General features: G+C 44.0%; 1 protein-coding gene across 14 annotated transcripts in view; it reads right to left on the minus strand.

The window, feature by feature from the left end:
- RBM47 (RNA binding motif protein 47) overlaps positions 1-26,904 on the minus strand; it is a 205,461-nt gene that overhangs the window by 91,985 nt on the left and 86,572 nt on the right. For 9 of the 14 annotated variants that reach the window (XM_054683773.2, XM_063808752.1, XM_001145550.8 and 6 more), the window contains one exon: positions 25,893-25,977. The exons of the other annotated variants lie outside the window; for them this stretch is intronic. The gene's annotated coding sequence lies outside the window, so the exon portion shown is untranslated. The remainder of the gene's footprint in view (positions 1-25,892; positions 25,978-26,904) is intronic. 14 annotated transcript variants of the gene reach the window in all.

Genomic DNA, 26,904 nt, shown 5'->3' on the forward strand with positions numbered 1-26,904 from the left:
CCCCTCCTTCCCTCCTTCCCTCCTTCCTTCCTTCCTTCCTTCCTTCCTTCCTTCCTTCCTTCCTTCCTTCCTTCCTTCCTTCCTTCTTTCTTTTTTCACGGAGTCTTGCCCTGTTGCCCAGGCTGGAGTGCAGTGGCACAATCTCAGCTCACTGCAACCTCCACCTCCCAGATTCAAGAGATTCTCCTGCCCCAGCCTCCTGCGTAGCTGGGATTATAGTCATGCACCACCACACCTGGCTAATTTCTTTGTAGTTTTAGTAGAGACGGGGTTTCACCATGTTGGTCAGGCTGGTCTTGAATTCCTGATCTCAAATGATCCACCCGCTTTGGCCTCCCAAAGTGCTGGGATTACAGGCATAAGCCACCGTGCCCGACCCTCAACTCCTTTCTAGATCACCAGAACACTCACCTCTGCACCCCCTGGCATGGAGTCCAATGCCTTACTGCTCAGAAATATACTTAAATTTTGATAAAAAAAGTTTGAAGACACAAAATCTGAATCCAAAACAGTGTTTCAGAGGCATATATTCTACGTACAGTCAGCCCTCAGTGTCTGTGGGTTCCGCATCCCTGAAGTCAACCAACCACAGATCAAGAATATTCAAAAATCTCATGTACCCCATAAATATATATACTACTATGTGCCCACAAAAAATTAAAAATGTAAAAATGTGAAAAGGACGGCTGTGTCTGTACTAAACACATAGACTTCTTTTTCTTGTCATTATTCCCTAAACAATACAGCATAACAACTACTTACTAGCATTTCCATTGGATTAGGTATTCTAAGTCATCTAGAGATGACTCAAAGTATATGGGAAGATATATGTAGGTCATATGCAAATACTGCACCATTTTATATAGAGGACTCGAGCATCCAAAATCTGGGGGGCCTGCAACCAATTCCCCATGGATACAGAAGGATCACTATATAAACAAATGCCAGAATTTGGGGTTTTAAGGGAGTTGCTTTGCTTTTATTTATTTATTTATTTTGTATTTCAATGAGGATGAGAAAATGGGATTATGAAGTCCAGATAGCCAATAAGATAGCCATCAAATCACACCACAAAACAAGCATTGTTTCTTTTCTTTTCTTTTTTTTTTTTTTTTTTTTTTTTGAGATGAAGTCTCACTCTGTCACCCATGTTGGAGTGCAGTGGTGCCATCATGGCATCATGGCTCACTGTAATCTCCACCTCCCAGGTTCAAGCGATTCTCCTGCCTCAGCCTCCTGAGTAGCTGGGACTACAGGCACACACCACCACACCCGGCTAATTTTGCTATTTTTTTAGAGATGGGACAACAGGTGCCCGCCACCATGCCCAGCTAATTTTTGTATTTTTAGTAGAGACGGGGTTTCACCATGTTGGCCAGGATGGTCTCGATCTCTTGACTTCATGATCCACCTGCCTTGGCCTCCCAAAGTGCTGGGATTACAGGCATAAGCCACCGTGCCCAGCCCACCCTACCCTCTTATCCCTAATTAAAATAATCTCTACTGCTCACTTTGAAATCTACTGATGAACTCTATTTCATATTGAAGCCCTCCTTTGACCATAAAATCCAACCAAAAAATATGGCTTCTCCCACTTTGGGTAAGCCTTTTATGTTCTTTTTTTTCTGTGATCACAAATTTGTTATTTGACTTTAAACCCTGTAGGTTGTATTAGAATTCCCCGTGTTCTATACGGCACTTGGCACATAAAAGTCTCATGCTGCTCAGAGACTAAATTATGTGTCCCTGAGAAAGGATTGTGCCTTCTGTGCAATAGAAATGTTTTATAATAGCATTTTCCACCTCCAGCCATGTGATTCTAAGTGGAGTTTTTTCTCTATTGGTTTTGGTATGCCAGCATGCAGGTATACCCCTAGAATTTTCAACTGCAGAGCTGCAATAGGGCAGAATAATGTGTCTCTGGGGAGTGCTGCTCTATCGCCCCAGGCCTATTCCAAAGCATCTTTCAGCTGTAGGGGCCCATGTCTAGCCTGAATATCTTTGAGGCTAGTATATATTTGGCCTGCAGAATAGTTTCAGCTTCTGAAAGGGGTTTTGAGCTCCCTTGGACACTAGGAAATAGCAGAGGAGAAAGGAGAGGTAGAGATTTAATCTGGAGCTTCTAAATCTTCTGGAATCTTCCAAGGGTTTAGGAATGCCCATGAATCATACTCAGACCCCTTTAGAGGACTTCAAAGAGTACCATGAATGTGACCTCAGAAACTGCTCATCACCTAGCCAACCTCAACAGATGTGTAAGAAAGGGTCCAGGGGCTCTTGGTGCTTTCCCAAACTGCCCAAGGAAGGAGGGGCTGCAATAGGAGAGGGGGGATCAATCTACGCTGTCCGGTGCTGCCTATCATGGGGACATCAACCGCTAGACCAGCAGTTCTCAAAGTGAGGTCCCTGGAATGCTGAGAGGCTCCACGGTTCTTAATAATACTAACATATTTCCCTTTTACACGGCATTGACACTGACTAGTGATAAAAAGGCAATGGTGGCTAAAACTTCTAGCCGTGTGAGAGGCAGTGCCACCAAAGTATACTAGTAATTGTGGCATTTTTTTGCCACCAGGCATTTGAAGTTGTTCTACCTTTTTTTAAAGCCAATTTTCCTTAAGAATGTATTTGATAACACAGTATTAATTTTATTTTATTTTTTATTTCTTTTTAAAATTTTTTAAATTTTTTAATTTTAATTTTTTTGTTGCTGTTGTTTGAGACAGAGTCTGCTTGTTGCCCAGGCTGGAGTGCAGTGGCACAATCTGGGCTCACTGAAACCTCCACTTCCTGGGTTCAAGTGATTCTCCTGCCTCAGCCTCCCAAGTAGCTGGGATTACAGGCACCTGCCACCACATCCAGCTAATTTTTGTATTTTTAGTAGAGATGGGGTTTCACCATGTTGGCCAGGCTGGTCTTGAACTCCTGACCTCAGGTGATCCACCTGCCTCAGACTCCCAAAGTGCTGGGATTACAGGCATGAGCCACCACATCCAGCCTATTTATTTTATTAAGTCTCAATTCAAGTAGATGTTTTAAAAATATTCTGTGCGATGAAATAGAAAGTATGATAAAGCACTTCTACTGTATACCAAATTACGATTGCTGTCTCAAGGAAAAAATCACTTGAGAGTCACAGGCTACACTACTTGATAAAACAAACTATGATTATTTAGACTTGAATATTTGGCAGACCTTTTCTAGAAAATGAATGAAGTGACCCTGGCACTTCAAAGAACACAACAGACAGTATTGATTTCCAATGATCAAATTCAAGCTTTCAAGCAAAAGTTAAATATGGGGGAACCTGGCTAACTCTGGGTGTACTGCCTATGAGTTAGCTCTGCTGTGCAAGGAGAAGAAAAATAATTTTAAAAAATACAAAAAAAGGAAGAAAAAATTTGGGGGCAACCTGCATTTATCACCACAAGCTTGACTGCTTGCCAGTGATTAAAGGCTTTTCTCATGAGATCAGCTACGACATTAACAAATGTGGATTTTTAAAAATACATACTGAAATGTTTCAATATTTGGAAGATCTTCACAATTCAGTGAACCAATATTTTCCAAATAACCAACCATGATGTTACAGAATCATGCATGGGTAAGCAGTCCATTCAAAGTTCAAGATGGGCCAACCAATTTTAATGTAACAGAGCATGAAAATTTCCTTTTTACGGTTTCAGATTCTGCACGCAACCAACCTTTAAGAAACTACCTCTTGGCTGGGCGCGGTGGCTCACGCCTGTATTCCTAGAGCTTTGGGAGGCCAAGGCTGGCAGATCACCTGAGGTCAGGAGTTCGAGGCCAGCCTTTCCAACATGGTGAAGCCCTGTTTCTACTAAAAATACAAAAATTAGCCCGGCGTGGTGGCAGGCGCCTGTAATCCCAGATACTCGGGAGGCTGAGGCAGGAGAATCTCTTGAACCTGGGAGGCAGAGGGTGCGGTGAACTGAGATTGTGCCACTGCATTCCAGCCTGGGTGACAGAGCAAGACTCCATCTCAAACAAAACAAAATAAAACAAAACAAAAACTACCTCTTGTAGAGTTTGGGTTTAGTATCAAAGAAGAATGTTCACAATAATCCAAAAATTCTACTATAATATTCCTCCCTTTTCCAATTGCATATCTTTGTGAGGTTGAATTTTCTTTCCCTATAGAACTTCAGTGAAAATGACATACCTCAATAGATTGAAGCAGAAGCAAATATGAGCATACAGCTGACTTCTATCAAGCCAATCATCAAAGAGATTTGAAAAAATATAAACGACATGATCTTCTCTTTATCTACTTTTTTTGGAAATATAATTATTTTTCATGAAAACATTTTCATAAAAAATGAGCTTACTATTATTCTTGTTAAAGGAAATTAATATTTTTCTTAATTTTAATTTCTAATGCAGTAAATATCAATATATAGAATCCAAATAAAAGCACTTTAAAAGCACTTTGCATTTCTCAAAAATCTTTTTTTTTTTTTTTTTTTTTTTACACAGTCTCACTCACCCAGGCTGGGGTGCAGTGGTATGATCTCGGCTCACTGCAACCTCTGCCTCCCGGGTTCAAGCGATTCTTATGCCTCAGCCTCCCAAGTAGCTTGGATTATAGGCATGCGCCACTATGCCTGGCTAATTTTTGATATTTTTAGTAGAGACAGTGTTTCACCATGTTGGCCAGGCTGGTCTTGAACTCCTGACCTCAAGTGACCCACCCGCCTCAGCCTCCCAAAGTGCTGGGATTATAGGAGTGAGCCACCACACCTGGCTAATGATTTTTAAGAACATAAAAACAGGGCTAGGCACAGTGGCTCATGCCTGTAATCCCAGCCCTCCTGGCTTGGGCTCAGGAGTTCAAGATCAGCCATGGTAGGCCGGGCGTGGTGGCTCACGCCTATAATCCCAGCACTTTGGGAGGCCAAGACGGGCAGATAGCCTGAGGTTAGTAGTTGGAGACCAGCCCGGCCAACATGGTGAAACCCTGTCTCTACCAAAAATACAAAAATTAGCTGGGCGTGGTGGCAGGCACCTGTAATCCTAGCTACTCGGGAGGCTGAGGCAGGAGAATTGCTTGAACCCAGGAGGCAGAGGTTGCAGTGAGCTGAGATCACGCCATTGCACTCCAGCCTGGGCGCCAAGAGCAAAACTCCATCTAGGAAAAAAAAAAAAATCAGCCAGGGTGACGTGGTGAAACCTTGTCTCTACAAAAAATACCAAAAATTAGTCAGGCATAGTGGCATGCACCTGTGGTCCCAGCTACTTTGGAAGCTGAGGTGGGAGGATTACCTGAGCCTGGGAGGTTGAAGCGGCAGTGAGCAGTAATCGCGCCACTGCACTCCAGCTTGGGTGACAGAGTGAGCCCTGTCTCAAAAAAAAAAAAAAAAAGGAAAAGAAAAGGAAAGGAAAACAGGGTTGTCTGATTTCGCAAATAAAACTGCAGGGTGCCCAATTAAACTTGAATTTCAGATAAGAAATGAGTATTTTCATATATGTTCCATACAATGTTTGGGAAATACTTGTACTAAAAAATTATTTACTGTTTATCTGAAGTTACAGCCAATTGAGTGCCCTGTATCTTATCTGTCTGTGAAGATGTTCAGAGTCCCCAAAATTTGAGAAACACTGCACTCGGCTATGTCCCTCCCACATGTGCTAAAACACTAATACAAACATTTATTAAGCACCTGCTGTGTACTAGACACTGCTAAATTCTCGACATATACAACCTCCTGCCAAATCTCATGTGGCAAGTACTCTCATGATCCCTATTTTCTCATACAAATGAGGAAACGGAAACCCAAAGAAGTCAAGTGAAGCTAATTATTGGTGGAAAGCAAGACTGGAACCCACCAGACTCCAAAATCTCAGCTTGTACCTATTAGGCTTACACTGAACCCTGAATAAATGAGATTTCTAAAGATGGTTGGCTTTTCTGCATATTTTCATCTCACATTTTAGCACATCCATTTCTGTTGCTCATCTTCTCTCTGTTTCACAGCTGTGTGTTCTGCTATCACAGCAACCGTGAAAACCAAGGCTGGAAGTGCCGTGTGTGTCAAGGAATTCTAACCAGAACTGGAATTGGCATTCGGACTCAGAAAAGGATTTTCTCATGGATGCTTTCCTAGGCATGACAACAGCATAGTTCCGGGCTGGGAATTCTAGAATGCAGCAATGGTGCACAGACACCGCTCAGCTCACTGCAGCCTTGACCTCCTGGGCTCAAGCAATCCTCCTGCTTCAGCCTCCTGAGTAGCTAGGACTACAGGCGCACGTCACCACGCTCGGCTAATGCTCATTACTATGAATGAAAAGCCACTGGGAGCCCGGTACTGTGCTAGAATCTTCTTTGAGAATAAGTTGGGAATTTATCCAAATGAATCTGTACCAACCAAAACAAATGCAAACGTTGTAAGCAAGCCAAGGTCCTGTTTTTCACATGATCCTGATCCAGGCCACTGGATATATTTAATGAGCTCAGGCTTGATAGTAAACAAAATAGGGAAAGTAAAATATTTTTATGATCCAGTATGGGGGTAAGGCTATGAATTTCACTGTGTTACATGATTTGCAAATACAAAAATGAATCTGCTTGCACCCAACTAGGGGACCTCCCCTAGTTACCGCTTGCTATAATGAAATGTAGAAAGTGATAAACATGGCCAGGCATGATGGCTCAGGTCTGTAATCCCAGCACTTTGGGAGGCCAAGGTGCGCAGATTGCTTGAGGCCAGGAGTTTGAAACCAGCCTGGCCAACATGGCGAAACCCTGTCTCTACTAAAAATACAAAAATTAGCCAGCTATTTTATTAGTACAAAATACGACTATTAGCACACCTGTAGTCCCAGCTACTTGGGAAGCTGAGGCACGAGAATCGCTTGAACCCAGGAGGCAGGGTTGCAGATCACAGAGTGAGACTGTCACAAACAAAGTGATAAACATAAAAAAAGAGATGCTGGTCTTTCATATTGGCCAGATTTCTTTAACAAAAAGATTCACCTTTCAAACAATTTTTGTTTTGTAAATCTGGATTTTTATTAAGGTGAGGCACACTGGATTATTCTAAAGGCAGTTGTGTATACAGAAGCCAGGGGCGAAAGAACTTCGAAAATAGCCTAGAGGAAAGAATGGGACAAAGAGAGGAAGGGGAAAAAAAGGATAAATAGGGGAAAAAATGCAAAAACTGGAGTTTTTTGGTAACTAAGAAGAGGTGCATTTTAAAAGCCAAGGCTTGGTAAAAACCTAGGGAATAGGCTTAAGTAGAAAGGAGATTTGGGAAGCTCCAGGGCCCTTGGACACCTGGCAGTGAGCATCAGAAAGAAAAGTAAGAGTTCTTAAGAAAAACCAATCAACTTTGCATTTGCCCTGGGGCTGCCTGGCAGTGCTGCTATCAGAATTCAGATACTGGCCCAGCCCTGCTCTAGGGCCTAAAGTTTGGCTCTTGCCTCTTCATTTCAGTCCCTTTAGCTGCCCATCCAATCTAGATCCCCAGAGTGCTCAAAGGAGAGGCAACAAGAAGAAAAAGAAAAAGAAGGACAAACTGAAATGCAAGCATGGACCTTAGATGACGATTCTCACAGCTCTCCCCCTTCATGGGACCTTCAGAATTCATTCTTGTGAAAGCTGTAAGTCAAGGAGGACACAGCCAGAAACCGTGACTCATCAAATTCCCAAAGCCAAGACCAGAACACACAGACTCTGGATCCAAGGACTCGCTTTCTGCTTTCAGAACACGGGATCCTGCCTACTTTGTAGTATTTCAATACAAAGCTGATCAAGCCGAGGGTCCCCATCTACTCCCCGCCAGCCTGGCTGCCCTTCCCTGTCTTCAGAGTTTTCTAAACCATAGAGAAGATAGAGTTTAATTCCATGGTGTTTGAGTCACAGGACCTTAGAACACTTCAGAAAACGACTGGCCTTAAAAAATGGTTGGGTCTGTACAGGAAAGTCACTGAGTACAGGGGATGGCAAACATTTCTGTCATGGGCTAGGTAAATACTATAGGCTTTGCAAGCCATGTGTTTTCTGTTACATATTATTCTTTCATTTGTTTCTTTTTGTTTTTTGTTTTCGGGGTTTTTGTTTTTTGTTTTTGAGACAGGATCTCCCTCTGTCACCCAGGCTGGAGTACAGTGGTGCCATAACAGCTCACTGCAGCCTCAACCTCCCTGGCTCCAGGGATCCTCCTGCTTCGGCCTCCTGAGTAGACTGCAGGTGTGCTTCACTACACTTGGCTAATTTTTTTATTTTATGTAGAAACAGGGTCTCTCACTGTGCTGCCCAGTTTGGTTCTTTTTTTTTTTTTTTTTTTTTTTTGCAACCTTTTAAAAATGTAAAAACCATTAGCTAGAGGGCCATACATAAACAGACAACAGACCACAGTTTACTGATGCCTGACTTAGAGCAATGGAAAAGGGTTGGCAGCATTGACTGGTGACTGCTGCATGTAGTGAGACTAAAGATAGTACAAAACCTCACCAGGTTTGACGAAGGCAACTACCTCTCCATCTGACTTGCCCAAGTCAGCTATAGCTGTGGCAGAGAATTTAATCCGGAAATGCTAGGCTTATATCTTTGAAAAATTAGATAAATGAAGTTGTTGGTTTTTTGTTTGTTTTATTTTATTTTATTTTTTTGAGACAGTCTCACTCTCTCTTGCCCAGGCAGCCACCCTGCAGTGTCGTGGTGTGATCTTGGCTCACTGCAACCTCCACCTCCTGGGTTCAAGCAATCCTCCCACCTCAGCCTCCCAAGTAGCTGGGACTACAGGCGTATGCCACCACACCTGGCTAATTTTTTTTTTTTTTTTTTTTAAGACGGAATCTAGCTCTGTTGCTCAGGCTGGAGTGCAGTGGTGTGATCTCGGCTCACTGCAACCTCTGCCTCCCAGATTCAAGCGATCCTCCTGCCTCAGCCTGCCAAGTAGCTGAGATCACACCTGGCAATTTTTTTTTTTTTTTTTTTTTTTTTGTATTTTTTAGTAGAGACAGGGTTTCACCATGTTGGCCAGGCTGGTCTTGAACTCCTGACCTCAGGTCATCCACCCGCCTTGGACTCCCAAAATGCTGGGGTTACAGGCATGAGACACTGCGCCCGGACTAACTTTTGTATTTTTAGTAAAGACAGGGTTTCACCATGTTGGCCAGGCTGGTCTCGAACTCCTGGCCTCAACTGGTAATGCCCGCCTCAGCCTCCCAGGACAAATGAAGTTTAAAATAAGCTAGAATATTTTTTAACCTGCTAGTTTTCATTGTGTCTGTGTGTGTGTTTGGGGGGTGGGGGGGTGTACGTTTTTATTTAAAAGTGAATACTCCATATGTACCACAAAATTCCAAACCTGGAAGAATCTTCCAATATAGTCCAGTCTACAACTGTTTACCCTTGAGGAAACTGACCTGCTTCAGTTAAATGAGATATTCTAAGTCACATGTTAGTTTGCAGAAGAGAAGGGGCCAGAAACTTGTTTTCGTATTTCAAAATTCATATACTTTACTTTAATGGTGCACTGCCCATTAAGTACTAAAAAATCAATTCAACAAATACTTACGAAGTATTTCTTATATATCTAGCACTGGTTAGGTGCACTAAGGTTACAAAATAAATGTAAGCGAAGATTACTGCCCATAGAAATGTTTTGGGCCAGGTGTGGTGGCTCACGCCTGTAATCCCAGCACTTTGGGAGGCCAAGGCAGGCAGATCACAAGGTCAAGAGATCAAGACCATCCTGACCAAAATGGTGAAACCCCATCTCTACTAAAAATACAAAAATTAGTTGGGCGTGGTGGCACGCCTGTAGTCCCAGCTACTTGGGAGGCTGAGGCAGGAGAATCCCTTGAAACCAGGAGGCTGAGGTTGCAGTGAGCTGAGATCGTGCCACTGTACTGCAGCCTGGCGACAGAGTGAGGCTTTTTAAAAACAACAACAACAACAAAAAACCCTTTTGGTCTCTCACTGAGAAAACAAGGCACACACACTAAGCAAATATATTCTTCCTTGCATTGTCATATAACTACATATCTAAAATGGGAGCCACCGTAATCCTAGCACTTGGGAGACCTGAGGTCAGGAGTTCAAGACCAGCCTGGCCAATATGGTGAAAACCCATCTCTACTAAAAATACAAACCCTAGACAGGCATGGCGGCACGCACCTGTAATCCCAGCTACTCGGGAGGCAAAGGCAGGAGAATTGCTTGAACCTGGGAGGTGGAGGTTGCAGTGAGCCGAGATCGTGCCACTGCACTCCAACCTGGATGACAGAGTAAGTAAGACCCTGTTTCAAAAAGAAAAAAACAAAAACAAAAATTAGCTGGGCATGGTGGCATGCACCTGTGGCCACAGCTACTTAGGAGGCTAAGGCAGGAGAATTGCTTGAACCCGGGAGGCGGAGATTGCAGTGAGCCAAGATCACACTGCTGCACTCTAGCCTGGGTGACAGAGGGAGACTCTGTCTCAAAAATAAATAATAAAGAAAGAAATAATAAAACAGGGACATCTCGTATAACTCTGTAATGGTGGAAAGTTTCTGTATCTTTGCTGTTATCATCAGGATAGTAGACAGTAGCCACCTATGTCTATTAAGCACTTGAAATGTGCCACTGGCTACCATATTAAAAATTTTTAATTTTACAGATGTTCCTTGACTTACAATGGGCTACTTTCCATTAACCCCATCATAAGTAAAAAATATCATAAGTCAAAAATGTGGCTGGGCGAGGTGGCTCACGCCTGTAATCCCAACACTTTGGGGAGGCCAAGGTGGGCAGATCACTTGAGGTCAGGAGTTCGAGACCAGATGGGCCAACCATGGCCAACATGGTGAAACCCTGTCTCTACTAAAAATAAAAATTAGCTGGGCATGGTAGCGCATGCCTGTAATCCCAGCTACTCAGGAGGCTGAGGCAGGAGAATTACTTGAACCTGGGAGGCAGAAGCTGCAGTGAGCCAAGATCGTGCCACTGCACTCCAGCCTGTGTGACAGAAGGAGACTCTGTCACAAAAAAAAAAAAAAAAAAAAAAAAAAAGGCATCTAAGGTGGGGCATGGTGGCTCACACCTGTAATCCCAGCATTTTGGGAGGCTGAGGTGGGCAGATCACCTGAAGAGCTCGATACAAGTCTGGCCAACATGGCAAAACCCTCTCTCTACTAAAAATACAAAAATTAGCCAGGTGTGGTGGCACACACCTGTAATCCCAGCTACTTGGGAGGCTGAAACAGGAGAATTGCCTGAACCCGGAAGGCAGAGGTTGCAGTGAGCCGAGATTGCGCCACTGCACTCCAGCCTGGGCAACAAAGCGAGACTCCATCTAAAAAATAATAAACAAATAAATAAATGAATGAAAATTAAAACAAAAGTAAATAAACTTCACGATGGATTTTAAGGATCTTAGATCTTTTTTTTTTTTTTTTTTGAGATGGAGTCTCACTCTATCACCCAGGCTGGATTACAGTGGTGTGATCTCGGCTCACTGCAACCTCCGCTTCCCGGGTTCAAGCGATTCTCCTGGCTCAGCCTCCCGATGAGCTGGGATTACAGGCGTGTGCCACCACACCTGGTTAATTTTTGCATTTTTAGTAGAGACGGGGTTTCACCATGTTGGCCAGGCTAGTCTGGAACTCCCGACCTCAGGTGATCCGCCCACCTCGGCCTCTCAAAGTGCTGGGATTATAGGTGTGAGCCACCATGCCTGGACGATCATGAAGTTTAAAAATTCTAGGTGGAGCATCTTCTGTACTTAATTGTAATTAAATTATTATTATTTTTCTTCTTTTTTTCGAGATGGAGTCTTGTTCTGTTGCCCAGGCTGTAGTGCAGTGGTACAATCTTAGCTCACTGCAACCTCCACCTCCCGGTTTCAAGCAATTCTCCTGTCTCACCTCCTAAGTAGCTGGGACTACAGGCACACGCCATCGCACCCAGCTAATTTTTGTATTTTTAGTAGAGATAGGGTTTCACTATATTGGCCAGGCTGGTCTTGAACTCCTGACCTTGTGATCCACCCGTCTCGGCCTCCCAAAGTGCTGGGATTACAGGCGTGAACCACCGCGTCCAGCCCTATTTTTCTTCTTTTTAATCTGAATTTAAATAGCCATGTGTGGCTAGGGACTTCCGTACTGGACATCACAGGTCTAAAATAATTATTATAATCTGGATGAAAAATATGTCACATTCATTCTGTCACTTTTCCTTCTTTTGCCTATGGCAAAAACCACTATAATCACAGGACTCTTTTTCCTTTGAACATGGGCAGGCTTTCAGAATTCTCCATGCAAGGCGAGGCACGGTGGCTCACACCTGCCACCCTAGCACCTTGGGAGGCTAAAGTGGGAGGATCCTTGGAGCCCAGGAGTTGGGGACCAGCTTGGGCAACATAGTGAGACCTGTCTCTACAAAAAGCAAACAAAATTAGCTGGGCATGGGGGTGCATGCGTGTAGTCCCAGCTACTCAGAAATTGAGGCAGGAGGACTGTTTGAGCCCTGGAGGTAGAAGCTACAGTGAGCCATGATCGCGGCAGTGCGCTCCAGCCTGGGTGACAGAGTAAGACTCTGGAATAAATAAATAAAATAGAATTCTCTATGCAACCATTGTCAATGGCATGGACTTGGTTTACATAAAACGAAACCTGTTTGCCATTCCCGATGCAGATTAAAAAAGGTGACAAAGGTGACCTGGAGAAGGAAGGAGTTGAGGTGAGCTTCAGATGAGATCGGGAGTGATCAGGGTGGTCTGGCCATAGACTAGCTGAGCTTCAAAGGATAACATCTGGAGAGATAAAGAGGAAAGGACAAAGAGTATGGGGTTCTCTGTATAGAGGAGAGTAGCTGCGAAGGAGCTGAATGGAGCTCCCCTGGTCCTAGGACAAGGAGGATGCTGGCCTGCCAAGCAGAGAGGGTTGGGTTGGGTGTGGTTGGAGATAAGGGGATAGGCGGAAGGGTGGGTCTGGGTTATGACTTTGAAATTCCAGGACACCCTGAGGGTTTCAGCAGGAGCCTGGAGAACACATTTTAGAAAGGCAACTCTGATAGCTAGGCACAGATAGGTTGTACAATGGACATGCGCTCAGATACCAGGGTGAAGGCTATGCCAGTAATGATGTGTGTTTTTCCTTTAGGAAAATAAAACTTGTTTATTATGTAAAATGTATAAATCTCAGAAAAGCAGATATAAAAAAATTAAAATCAGATGTCTACCAACCACAGATGACATTTTGATGTGGTTTCTTACAGTTTTTTTCCTCCTTCTCTGGCTAGTGCAGTAATTTAGGAATTAACATTATGACTTGAACTAGGAAGATGGTAGTGCGAATGAAGAGGAAAGGCCGTGAAAGATATCGTTAAGTGAGGCAGGGGGGTGAGGACAAAAGAGAATTAGCTTCCAAAGACAGGAGTTCTAGACCTGGGTATTCTGTGGGGCCTGAACTCCCAGCCTTGGTTTTGCCATACATCAATCTCTCTCTTTTTTTTCATCTTTTTTTTTTTTTTTTTTTGAGATGGAGTCTTGCTCTGTCACCCAGGCTGGAGTGCAGTGGCGCAGTCTCAGTTCACTGCAACCTCTACCTCCTGGGTTCAAGAGATTCTCCTGCCTCAGCCTCTCAAGTAGCTGGGACTACAAGTGGGAGCCACCATGCCTGGCTAATTTTTTGTATTTTTAGTAGAGACGGGGTTTCACTGTGTTAGCCAGGATGGTCTCGATCTCCTGACCTCGTGATCCACCTTCCTCAGCCTCCCAAAATGCTGGGATTACAGGCGTGAGTCACCACGCCCGGCATTTTTTTTTTTTTTTTTTTTGAGATGGAGTCTTGCTCTGTCACCAGGTTGGAGTGCAGTGGCACGATCTCGGCTCATTACAACTTCCACCTCCTGGGTTCAAGTGATTCCCCTGCCTCAGCCTCCTGAGTAGCTGGGACTACAGGCATGTGCCACCACACCCAGCTAATTTTTTGTATTTTAGTAGAGACAGGGTTTCACCATGTTGGCCAGGATGGTCTTGATCTCCTGACCTCATGATCCACCCGCCTTGGCCTCCCAAAGTGCTGGGATTACAGGCGTGAGCCACCATGCCTGGCCTTTTTAAAAAATATATTATTCTTTTTCCTTTTTTTTTTCTTTTTAAATATTTTTTTTTCTTTTTTTCTTTTTTTTTTTTGAGACGCCTGGCCCATACGTCAATGTTTTAACCACTTCTTATTGGAGTCTAATTAAAGGTCAGATGAGATTTTTGAGACCCCCTTCAACTAACGTACAGATATGTCTGTGTATATTTAAAGTGAACATCACATATAAATAGAAGTAGTTATCATAACACCACACAAGATCCCTTGATCTCTAGGCTATACCAGTAGCTTATAGCCTCTTGCAATCTGCAAAATTTTAGGGGTAGAGTAATTAAACTTTCTATTCTGAGCAGTGTTACAAAGAGGATCTGTAGCTGTAGTTCACGGGACAGGATATGAATGGGGCAGTGTAAACAGAGAATTCACTTTCAGACAGGACTCCACCAAGCAGTAATAGCTTCTTCCTAGGAGCCAAAAGGTTTTCAAAGCCCAATACATCTTTGAAGACTATAAGAAAAACAATAGTAAAAACAGCTGCTAGGGAATACAGATTATGCTCTCTGAGGCCAGATGCAGTAGCTTACACCTGCAATCCCAGCACTCTGGGAGACCAAGGTGGGCGGTTCACCTGAAGTCAGGAGTTCAAGACCAGCCTGGCCAACATGGTGAAACCCCATCTCTACTAAAAATCCAAAAATTAGCTGGGTGTGGTGGTGCATGCCTGTAGTCTCAGCTACTTGGGAGGCTGAGGCAGGAGAGTCGCTTGAACTCGGGAGGCAGAAGTTGCAGTGAGCTGAGACCGCACCACTGCACTCCAGCCTGGGAAACAGAGCAAGACTCTGTCTCAAAAGAAAAAAAAAAAAAAAGAAGAAGAAGGAAAAAAAAAAGCTCTCAGGTAGGAAAGAGCAATACAAAGACATTCACCAGGCCAATAAGCAAAAGTTTACACCAGAGGTTATCTATACGTTTTTAAAAAATACTGATTCCTGGGCTCCCCTTCAGACCAATTAAATCAGAGTCTCAGTAAGTGTTGCCTGTGAATTGATTTGTCTTATTTTGTTTTATTTTTTGAGACTGGATCTCAGTCTGTCACCCAGGCTAGAGTGCAGTGGCAAAAACATGGCTCACTATAGCCTCGACCTCCCGGGCTCAAATGATCCTTGCATCCTAGACCCTTGCCACTCCCTCTCCCCAGTAGCTGGGACTACAGGTGCGTGCCACCATGCCCGGTTAATTCTTTTTTTTTTTTTGAGATGGAGTTTTACTATTATTGCCCAGGCTGGAGTGCAACGGTGTGATCTCGGCTCACCACAACCTCTACCTTCCAGGTTAAAGCGATTCTCCTGCCTCAGCCTCCCGAGTGGCTGGGATTACAGGCATGCACCACCACGCCCAGCTAATTCTGTATTTTTAGTAGAGATGCGGTTTCCCCGTGTTGGTCAGGCTGGTCTCAAACTCCCAACCTCAGGTGATCCACCTGCCTCAGCCTCCCCAAAGTGCTGGGATTACAGGCATGAGCCACCATGCCTGGCGCCTGGCTAATTTTTTTTAATTTATTTTTTTTTTAGAGATGGGGTCTCACTATGTTGCCCAAGCTGGTCTTGAGCTGAAGTGATTCTTCCACCTCAGCCACCCACAGTGCTGGGATTACAGGTCTGAGCCACCATGCCTAGCCTGGTAATTTTTTAAAATTCACAACATGATTGAAACTTGAAACACAAGAAGATGCCCTGGAGAAAAAACAGTTCAAGGGACAGCAGAGCAGCTGGGATCCACACTGTGCCCTTAGCCACCTGGGTTAAGGGTTACAGCAAGTTCCTTAGTGATGTGGGAACTAGAGGCCAAAACAGAACCCACCAATACATTTTATAATTGCATATTACACTCCGTATAGTTAAAATTTCAGGGTGTAGATTCCATGATTTTCAATACATCCTTTGGTCATTTTCACTGAACTGTGAGTTAGCGAACTCCTGGGGACCTGGTCAGAATGTCGATGGACATACCTTTTTCTGAGAATCCCTTGGCCCTCTAAGGAGCTGGTAGTTAAAAAATGGAAACTCGGCCGGGTGCGGTGGCTCACGCCTGTAATCCCAGCACTTTGGGAGGCCGAGGCAGGCGGATCACGAGGTCAGCAGATAAAGACCATCCTGGCTAACACGGTGAAACCCCATCTCTACTAAAAATACAAAAAAATTAGCCAGGCATGGTGGCGGGCGCCTGTAGTCTCAGCTACTCTGGAGGCTGAGGCAGGAGAATGGCGTGAACCCGGGAGGCGGAGCTTGCAGTGAGCCGAGATCGCGCCACTGCACTCCAGCCTGGGCGATGGAGCAAGACTCCGTCTCAGAAAAAAAAAAAAAAAAATGCAAACTCGCCTCAGACTGACGTAGGTATGTGAGCCAGCTCTGCCATGCATGAACTGTATGACCTTGTGTGAGTTCCCTGTTGTCTTTTAAGTCTGTTTTCTTATTGACAAAATAGGAATCCTAGCCCCTTCTTTAGAGATTATGGAAGAGATCAAATGAGGCTATACAAGTAAAACTGATAATACAAGTAAAAGACTTCCTTATGCCTGGCATATAGTGAACCCTCAGTAAATGTAAATCATCATTATTTTCTTAAGACCTCTAGGGTTCCTTATAACTCCAATATTTTAAGATTCCAAGAATCACTGATTACACAGGTATAGATGAACAAAAATCAGTGGGTACTGACATGCCTAGATTGAAAGGCCTGGTTTGTGTTCAGCACCTTTTCATACCAGCCTGGTATGGTATTTCTTTTTTTTTTTTTTTTTTTTTTTTTTTGAGACGGAGTCTTGCTCTGTCACCCTGGCTGGAGTGCAGTGGTTCATACCAGCTCACTGCAACCTCCACCTCCCGGGTTCAAGCGATTCTCCTGCCTCAGCCTCCTGAGTAGCCGGGATTACAGGCGCCCACCACCACATCTGGCTAATTTTTGTATTTTTTTTTTTTCGTTTTTGTTTTTGTATTTTTCAGACGGAGTCTAGCCCTGTCGCCCAGGCTGGAGTGCAGTGGCGAGATCTTGGCTCACTGCAACCTCCACCTCCCGGGGCAAGCGATTCTCCTGCCTCAGTCTACCGAGTAGCTGGGATTACCGGCACCTGCCACCACCCCCAGCTACTTTTTGTATTTTGAGTACAGACTGGGTTTCACCATGTTGGCCAGGTTGGTCTTGAACTCCTGACCTTATGATCTGCCCACCTTGACCTCTCAAAGTGCTGGGATTACAGGCATGAGCCACCACGCCTGGCCTCGTATTTTTTTTTTTTTCCCCTCATAGAGATGGGGTTTCACCATGTTGGCCAGGCTGGTCTCAAACTCCTGACCTCAGGTGATCCACCCGCCTTGGCCTCCCAGAGTGCTGGGATTACAGGCGTGAGCCACTGCGCCCAGCCGTATTTCAATGCCCACTTCATTCTTTGCTTGAGGTGTCACTTGTATTTTGCTGACCTTGTTCTTAGTTTCAAATAACTCATTTATTTTGCAGACATAGAAATTTTGTCATTCTTTATGAAAGCAATGCGGCTGTTCTACTGCTACTTCTTGGCAGGCAATACCTGCATAGAAACCAATGAGCATGGCTGAAGTGAATGTCAGACATTCTATTTCTGTCTGCCCACGGTGCAGCAACCACTGACACACTTGGGGCAACCTGCTTTACCCAAAGTGCAGCCCGGGATGAGGCCCCACCTCAGCAGAACTTTGATGCATGTCTAATGACTGGCTTGGAGACCTTGTTCTTGGAAACTACAGGGCTGACATTTAAGTATCACCCATGAAATTTGCCTCAAGGTTCAACGCTGACATTAGCTACCAATTTCGGCTTCATAACCTTGGAGTATTCTCTTCGCTTTCTAGAGCATTAAATACCATCCTACAAAGCATAAAGCCATTATTGACCTGTTATTCTGCCAAAAGACACATACACTTTGTTGATGTCCACAGTTTTCTTTTTCTTCCTCTATGGTAGGTCCAGACCTCTTCCGTTTAGGTAGACAGGCCTCCTTTTGTAGGCAATTGTCTGCTTCCCTGCCATGTTATTGGTTGAGTCATGGCTCATATCCACCTCTCTGCCTTTGCAGTTTTTGGTGTGTGTGTGTGTGTGTGTGTGTGTGTGTGTTTTGTTTTTTTTATTGTTGTTGTTGACAGAGTCTCGCTCTGTCATCCAGGCTAGAAAGCAGTGGCACGATCTCAGCTCACTATAACTTCTGCCTCCCAGGTTCAAGCAATTCTCCTGCCTCAGCCTCCTTAGTAGCTGGGATTACAGACACCTGCCATCACGCCAGGCTAAGTTTTTGTATTTTTAGTAGAGATGAGGGGTTTCACCATGTTGGCCAGGCTGGTCTCAAACTCCTGATCTCAAATGATCTGCGCCCAGCCTGCCTTTTCAGTTTTGAAAATAGGTTATCTTGTTTGGCAAATAGCAAGACATCAGAGAGCACACAGACAAAGTAACTAACCACTAGATCTATGAAACTTTTGCCCACATGAATGAACTAATTTTATTTTATGTTATTTATTTATTTTTGAGACAGGGTCTCACTCTGTTGCCCAGGCTGGAGTGCAGTGGCATAATCATGGCTCACTGCAGCCTTGACCTCATAGGCTCAAGCAATCGTCCCACCTCAGCCTCACAAGTAGCTGGGGCTACAGGGATGCACCACCATGCCCAGCTATTTTTTTTTTCTTAAGACAGCATCTCTCTCTGTCTCCAAGACTGGAGTGTGGTGCCTCCATCTCAGCTCACTGCAGCCTTGACTGAGCCTCCGGGTCAGGAGATCCTCCTGAGTAGCTGGGACTACAGGTGCAAGCCACCACACCTGGCTAATTTTTGTAGAGATAGGGTTTCACCATTGGCCAGGCTGGTCTTGAACCCCTGGGTTCAAGCAATCTGCCTGCCTCAGCCTCCCAAAGTGCTGGGATTACAGGCGTGAGCCACCATACCTGGCCTAATTTTTAAATTTTTTGTAGAGACACGATCTCACTGTGTTGCCCAGGCTGACGAACTGATTTTAAAAGGGCAAATCATTAAGTTTGGAATTAGCCTTAAACTCACTGCTCTTACACTCTACCAAAAACCATTTTTCCACATATCTGTTTGGGTCCAGAAAGCAGATCTCAGCAACATCTTAGCTTTTACAGGAAGGCTTTGTGATGAAGTCACTGGTTGTCTGTATTCACAATGGGCTAAATGTAAATTCGGCCCAATTACTCTGACAAGTCTTTTTTTTCCTTCTTCTTTTTTTTTTTTAGATGCGATGTCACTGTTTTGCCCAGACTAGAGTGCAGTGGCACAATCACAAATCACAGCTCACTGCAGCCTTGAACTCCTGGACTCAAGTGGTCCTCATGCCTCAGCCTCCCAAGTAGCTAGGACTACAGGCGTGTGCCACCATGCCCAGCTACATCAAGTCTTGGAAAGTTCTTCAGTCTGCATCATAGTGGTAATTATACATTTATGTTTATAAACAGCAAAGGACTTCAGGGTTACTTTTGCGTAAGTTTTCAATACCAGCAGGCTCCATACCTAAATTAACACTGACGTCAAATTTGATCAGAGATCAGGCAGAAGGAAAGAAAAGGGAGAGGTCCAGACAAGAGGGTAGTGAATATACTCCCTGGCAAATCTGGATACAGATGAGAAAAGGGATCCAGTAACTTCTACTGCATTTTCAAATATACCATTACATATGTGAGGTAGGATGCTCTTTTATTGGTATTGTGTTTTTTTTTTTTTTTTGAGACAGAGTCTTGCTCTGTCGCCAGGCTGGAGTACAGTGGCACGATCTCAGCTCACTGCAACCTCCGCCTCCCGGCTTCAAGCGATTCTCCTGTCCCAGCCTCCCAAGTAGCTGGGACTAGAGGCGCACGTCTCAACGGCCAGCTAATTTTTGTATTTTTAGTAGAAACAGGGTTTCACTACGTTGGCCAGGATGGTCTCGATCTTTTGACCTTGTGATCTGCCCGCCTTGGCCTCCCAAAGTGCTGGGATTATAAGTGTAAGCCATGGCGCCCAGCCTTTTTTGTTTTTTGTTTATTTGTTTGTTTGTTTGTTTGTTTGTTTTTTTGAGACGGAGTCTTGCTCTGTTGTCCAGGCTGGAGTGCAGTGGCACCATTTTGGTTCACTGCAGCCTCTGCCTCCTGGGTTCAAGTGATTCTCCTGCCTCAGCCCAAGTAGCTGAGATTACAGATGTGCACCACAACACCCAGCTAATTTTTTTGTATTTTTAATAGAGACAGGGTTTCACCATGTTGGCCAGTCAGTTTCGAACTCCTGACCTCAAAAGATCTGCCTGCCTTGGCCTCCCAAAGTGCTGAGATTACAGATGTGAGCCACTGTGCCCAGCCATGTTTCTTATTAACTAAATGTTTAAATGCTCATTCTTAAACTCTGCTGGGGCCAGGATAGTGTCTGATTTATCTTTGTATCCCTCACACACTTGTTCCAGTATCTTTTATATGATGGTCCTATGTAGATTTAATTTAAATCAAATTAAATTATAGGCCACTTTCCCCTTCTTTGTAGTAAAAAGCTACATTGTACAAAATAAACAGTACCAAGTAATGTGTAATGGAAAAAAAAATCTCTTCCATTTTCAAGTGAAGAAGCAGAAAACTCGTTTTTAGAAGCTGCCTTTTGGGATTGCCTTGAGCAGCCTGGGGTCATTTTGTGACAGTTCCCTACCAGTGGTTGGCCAAGGAAAAGTCAATGTGTTTTAGCTCAGTTGTTTGACCTTTGGGTGTATTTGCTCTTTAGTAAGCATCCCTCATATGGACCACATGAGTTTTACCTGAAGTCTTAATTGGGTTAGAGTCTGCCTTTTTGAAACAACATGATGAGGAGGCCATTTTCCAAAAGGTGTATCTTCTAAGCCAGGCACGGTGACTCGTGCCTGTAATCCCAGCACTTTGGGAGGCCGAGGCAGGTGGATCACCTGAGGTCAGGAGATCGAGACCAGCCTGGCCAACATGGTGAAACACATCTCTACTATAAATACAAAAATTAGCCAGGCATGGTGGCGGGTGCCTATAATCCCAGCTACTCGGGAGGCTGAGGCAGGAGAATCACTTGAACCTGAGAGGCAGAGGTTGCAGTCAACCGAGATTGTGCCACTGCACTCCAGCCTGGGCGACAGAGCAAGACTCTGTCTCAAAAAAAAAAAAAAAAAAAAAAAAAAAAGATATATCTTCTAGTAATTATTAGGTTATTAGGATAGGGATTTTAGGAAAATCTATTTCTAAGAGATCTGTGATTTCACTAAATGAGCTACAATTCCAAAATATGAAGAGCCATTTACCAAAGAAACAATGTCTTCACCAGGCCACGTTTTCCTCCTTTACAAATGCAACTTGCATTTTCAACTTGTGAGTTAAATAATATCTACCTCTTAATTTATTAACTTACTTGGAATGAAAATCTAGGCTATGATTAGTAGGAAAGGGTAAGGACTCCAAATGTTTTACTATTTTTATTTTACTTAAAGTTCCCATCAGGAGCCCTGTGGTATTTCCTCCTCTAATGTTTCCTACAGATCGCCACCATCTAACTTCAGGTGCCATGTTGATCAAGGAAAATATGCTTGCTGTGGCTTGAGAAAAATCAAGGCCCCAATCTAAACACTTTACATGGTATGTCTCAAAACATCACTATGTACCTCATGAGTATGTACAATTATTATTTGTCAATGAAATAAAATAAAATTTAAAAAAGAAATTAACCAAAAGAATATAAGAAGGATGTTAAAATTCTTTGTTAAAAATAAACAGGCTGGGCACGGTGGCTCACCCCTGTAATCCCAGCACTTTGGGAGGCCGAGGTGGGAGGATCACCTGAGGTCAGGAGTTCAAGACCAGCCTGACCAACATGGAGAAACCCCGTCTCTACTAAAAATACAAAATTAGCCAGGCATGGTGGCGCATGCCTGTAATCCCAGCTACTCAAGAGGCTGAGGCAGGAGAATTGCTTGAAGTCAGGAGGCGGAGGTTGCAGTGAGTCAAGATCACGCCATTGACTCCAGCCTAGGTAACAGGAGTGAAACTCTGTCTCAAATAATAATAATAATAATAATAATAAATGGGGAATAATGGGGAAAAAACCCTACTATTTTTTTTCCTTATAGAACTATATAGGTTTTTTTCTCCTTCAGTTGGGTTTTTAAATTTATATATTTTATTTATTTATTTATTTATTTGGTTTTTTTAATCAGCTAACTTTAAGATTCATTATTTACATTTTGCCAGGAATTTTTCCATATAACCTAAATGTCAAACTTATTGATATAAATCATATATAATATCCTCATTCTATTCTTTGTATTGTGAAATAAGCTCTATATAAGGTCATAAAACAAATAAACATCTCAAAGAAAGTCAGGAAATGACCTGGACTTTTTTTGAATCAAGCCAGGCACAGTGGGTCACACTTGCAATCCCAGCACTACGGGAGGCTACGACAAGCGGATCGCTTGAGCCCAGGAGTTCAAGACCAGCCTGGGAAACATGGCGAGACCTCATCTCTATAAAAAATTAAAAATTAGCTGGGCCCAGCTACTCACGAGGCTGAGGAGGGAGAATTGCTTGAGCCCAGGAGTTCGAGGCTGCAGTGAGCCCTGATTGCACCACTGCATTCCAGCCTAGGTGACAGAGCAAGATTCTCTCAAAAAAAAAAAAAAAACGCATCAAATTTACTCATAACTAAGAAATCAGCAAGCTTGAGAAGGCCAGTTCCATGGAATTAGGGTTCCTTTTGTGTATACATGAACATGTGTAAATTTCTGCATCTGTCAGTTCAGTAACTGGCCAAAGGGCCCCAGCTCAGCAGTACTCTTGATAGAAAATGTCAACACAGCTGGGTGTGGTGGCTCACGCCTGTAATCCCAGCACTTTGGGCGGCAGAGGTGGGTGGATTCCCTGAGGTCAGGAGTTCGAGACCAGCCTGGCCAACATGGTGAAAACCCCATCTTTAATAAAATACAACAAATTAGCCGGTGTGGTGGCGCATGCCTATAATCCCAGCTAGTCGGGAGGCTGAGGCACAAGAATTGTTTGAACCTGGGAGGCGGAGGTTGCAATGAGCCGAGATGGCACCACTGCACTCCAACTTGGGCAACAAGAGCAAAACTCTGTCTCAAAAAAAAAAGAAAAAGAAAAAGAAAATGTCAACACAGAGCACTAAGGTTTGAAACCTGAGAATCTCACACGTTCAAAGCACAAGTAGAGTCAAGTAGCTGGTTCAAGTAGCTGCCTCTGTTCATTCTATTTAAAGCATTATTTTTTAAATCCTGCCTTTGGTGGGAGAATCGTACACATACATTGACTATGTCGATGATCACCTTTCCTGGATGCCATCAAGGATGCAGAGACAAAGAAATGTGGACACATTGTCTGTGAAAACCACCTCTTACTAGAAGCTGATTACCTTCCTTGGGGAGGTAGGTGAGGTAAATTAAGAACATAGATTTGGGGAGAATTCAAAGGATTAGCAGGGGAGCAATACTTGGGCTCTAACTCTAGGGAATAATGCTGATACACAAGGTAAGATTTCTGTCTGAACCACAAAAACAAAAAAATCTGATCATCAGTCTGAAATCAATCTCTTTAAGAGGTTTTAAAGATTCCTCCAGAAATTTGACTAAGTTTTCATTTTACAAGAGACACCTGTTCTCTGAAGCCTCTCCCTCTCCCTTTTCCTTTCCCCCCATAGCTCATGCTATTCCTTGACCCCAACACTCTCTCCATACTGGGCCCCTGCAAAGGCTGTTTAATGTAGCCACTGCCGCCTGTCTCCAATCCCCCTCTGCCTATCCTCCAGGTCTCAGTTAGAATGCCATTCAAACTCCAAGCAACCTTCCCAATAGTCACCTCCTGACCCAGATTATGTTAGGTCCTCTTGTTTTTATTTATTTATTTTTTCGAGATAGGGTCTTGCTCTGTTGCCCTGGCTAGACTGCAGTGACGCAATCTTGGCTCACTGTAGCCTCAACCTCCCAGGCCTAAGCAATTCTCTCACTGCAGCCTCCCAAGTAGCTGGGACCATGGGTGCGTGCCAGCACACCCAGCTAATTTTTTATTTTCCAGTAGAGAATGGGATGACAATTTTTAAATTTTTGTAGAGACAGGTCTCATTATGTTGCCCAGGTTGGTCTTGAACTCCTGAGCTCAAGTGATCCTCTCACCCTGGCCTCCCTATGTGCTGGGATTGCAGGCGTGAGCCACTCTGGCTAGCTTAGGTTTTCTTGTTTTAGACTCTTAACTCCTTACAGTTCTTCATCAGCCCACTCATTACTCTGTTAATGTATTATTTAATATCTTCTGTGACTACTAAAGTAGCCCTGTGGGGACAGCAATCCTTTCTGTCCTAATTACTTCTTAATTATGCTACATCTAGCACAGAGCCTAGCACAGAGCCTGGCACATAGCAGGTGCTCAAAAAATGTTTGTTAATGGATTTACTTGTATCCCTACAGATCACGTACTATCACCTATAGGGTCTCATAACATGGAGGTTTTGCAAATGTTAAAGTCTGTCTCAATCAGGCAAATGTGGCTTAGGGAATCATGCCCATTCTGTGGCATTAACTCTCAAGATGCTATTTTTCTGCACATTTAACATGAACATGGATTTGGACTCTGCTTTCACGGATAAATGAACGAGTCATTCTGGGACATAGCATGGGGCGTTTTCATTGCAAACTCCTATCCGCTGATTGCAGGAGGGGAACCTTGGATAAGTGTCTGATTCTGGGATCTTATGTCTGGAAGGCTGCTTCATTATCTCACATGGGCTGTTCTGAGTGCCAGAGCCCACTATTTACAAGGTCCTTGGGGTGCTCATCTTAAGACTATCATATGAAGTCACCAAAAAAAAAAGTTTTTCTTTCAGTATTAGAAAACTAAATTCTGGCTGGGTGCGGTGGCTCATACCTATAATCCCAGCACTTTGGGAGGCTGAGGTGGGCAGATCACTTGAGGTCAGGAGTTTGAGACCAGCCTGGCCAACATGGTGAAACCCCGTCTCTACTAAAAGTACAAAATTAGCTGGCATGGTGGCGCATGCCTGTAGTCAGTCCCAGCTACTCGGGAGGCTGAGGCAGGAGAATCACATAAACCCAGGAGCAGAGGTTGCAGTGAGCCGAGATCGTGCCACTGCACTCCAGCCTGGGTGATAATGTGACTTCGTTTCAAGAACAAAAACAAAAAAGGAAACCTAAATTCTTTCTTTGGTAAGCACAGACTTCTTACTAATCAGCTACTCATCAGACTATGCATTTCTTACCCTTAAAAATTCAACCCTCTAAAAAGAAAAAAAAAAAAAAAACATTTGTATTGTGTGAAAAATAGAAGGTAGGGAATACTTAATGCTGGTCATTTGGGGATTATCAGAGAAATGCTGTATTTCACCAGACCTGTTTGCATAAGGTGCACCGAATTTCAGACACGTTAAATTGTATGTGTGAAGGGCGGGGGATGCATTCTAGTTGATGATATGCAGTAATGCTACAGGAAGAACCCACCACCAGACATTTTCATGAAATCAGTATTAAAAGAGTTTCACTGAAATCATTCGAATACACCTCTGTCATTCTTTTTGGCTGTGGGAGTCCTCTGAGGACATTTGTGCTTACAAACATACAGGGCACTCTGGCCTAGTAAATTAAACAAACACAACAACAATACGTTTGTAAAAAGAAAAACAAAGGGGGGTGGCAAGGATTAGCATTTTGATGTCGCTATGTGATGTTCACCCACTTTTCTCCACACCCCCCCCCCACCCCACTTATGTGCATTTGAGTCATGGTGAAGATGATGCCAACTTACCAAACCTCCTCAGTGAGCCAAGGATTGCTGATCTCTGCTGGGTGACCTGACGCAGAGTCTCCTTCCAAGGCCTCCGTTACCTGAGCTGTGAAATGAAAAAAATAACACTACTGACCCAAAGGCCGGTATTGAGAAGTCCAAAGTTAGTGATCACTAAATGGAACTGGGAGAGGGGGTGAGAAGAGGGAACATGGTGTTTTGCTATTATCACAGGCCGTTGTGTGTGCCTGGAACTACAAGGGAAGCTACATAACCAGGCAATATAGGAAATCTCCACTGGTCACATCATTTTGCCAGCTCTGCAAGACTATTCCGTTTCATATTAATTAAAAGACACTCAAGGAAAGAAAATCTTACTATGACAAAGACAGAAAGGAGAGCCTCATGCCTGTAATCACAGCACTTTGGGAGGCCGAGGCAGGAGCATCACTTTAAGCCCAGGAGTTTGAGACCAACCTGGGCAATATAGTGAGAGCCTATCTGTACAAAAAAATTTAAAATTAGCTGGGCGCCCATGGTCCCAGCTTGTTGGAGGAGCTGAGGCGAGAGGATCACTTGAGCCTAGGAGTTCTGAGGCTGCAGTGAGCTATGATCATGCACTCCAGCCTGGAAAACAGAGTGAGATCCGTTTTTTTTTTTTTTTTTTTTTTTGAGACGGAGTCTCGCTCTGTCACCCAGGCTGGAGTGCAGTGGCGAGACCTCAGCTCACTGCAACCTCCGTCTCACAGGTTCAAGCGATTCTCCTGCCTCAGCCTCCCAAGTAGCTGGGATTACAGGCATGCCCCACCATGCCCAGCTAATGTTTTGTATTTTTAGTAGAGACGGGGTTTCACCATGTTGGTCAGGCTGGTCTCGAACTCCTGACCTCATGATCTGCCCGCCTCAGCCTCCCAAAGTGCTGGGATTACAGGCGTGAGCCACGGCGCCCGGCCTGAGATCCTGTCTTTAAAAGAGAGAGAGTCCAGGCGCAGTGGCTCACACCTGTAATCCCAGCACTTTGGGAGGCCGAGGC

This window comes from Pan troglodytes, chromosome 3 (assembly GCF_028858775.2).
Source record: "Pan troglodytes isolate AG18354 chromosome 3, NHGRI_mPanTro3-v2.0_pri, whole genome shotgun sequence".
Taxonomy (NCBI): domain Eukaryota; kingdom Metazoa; phylum Chordata; class Mammalia; order Primates; family Hominidae; genus Pan; species Pan troglodytes.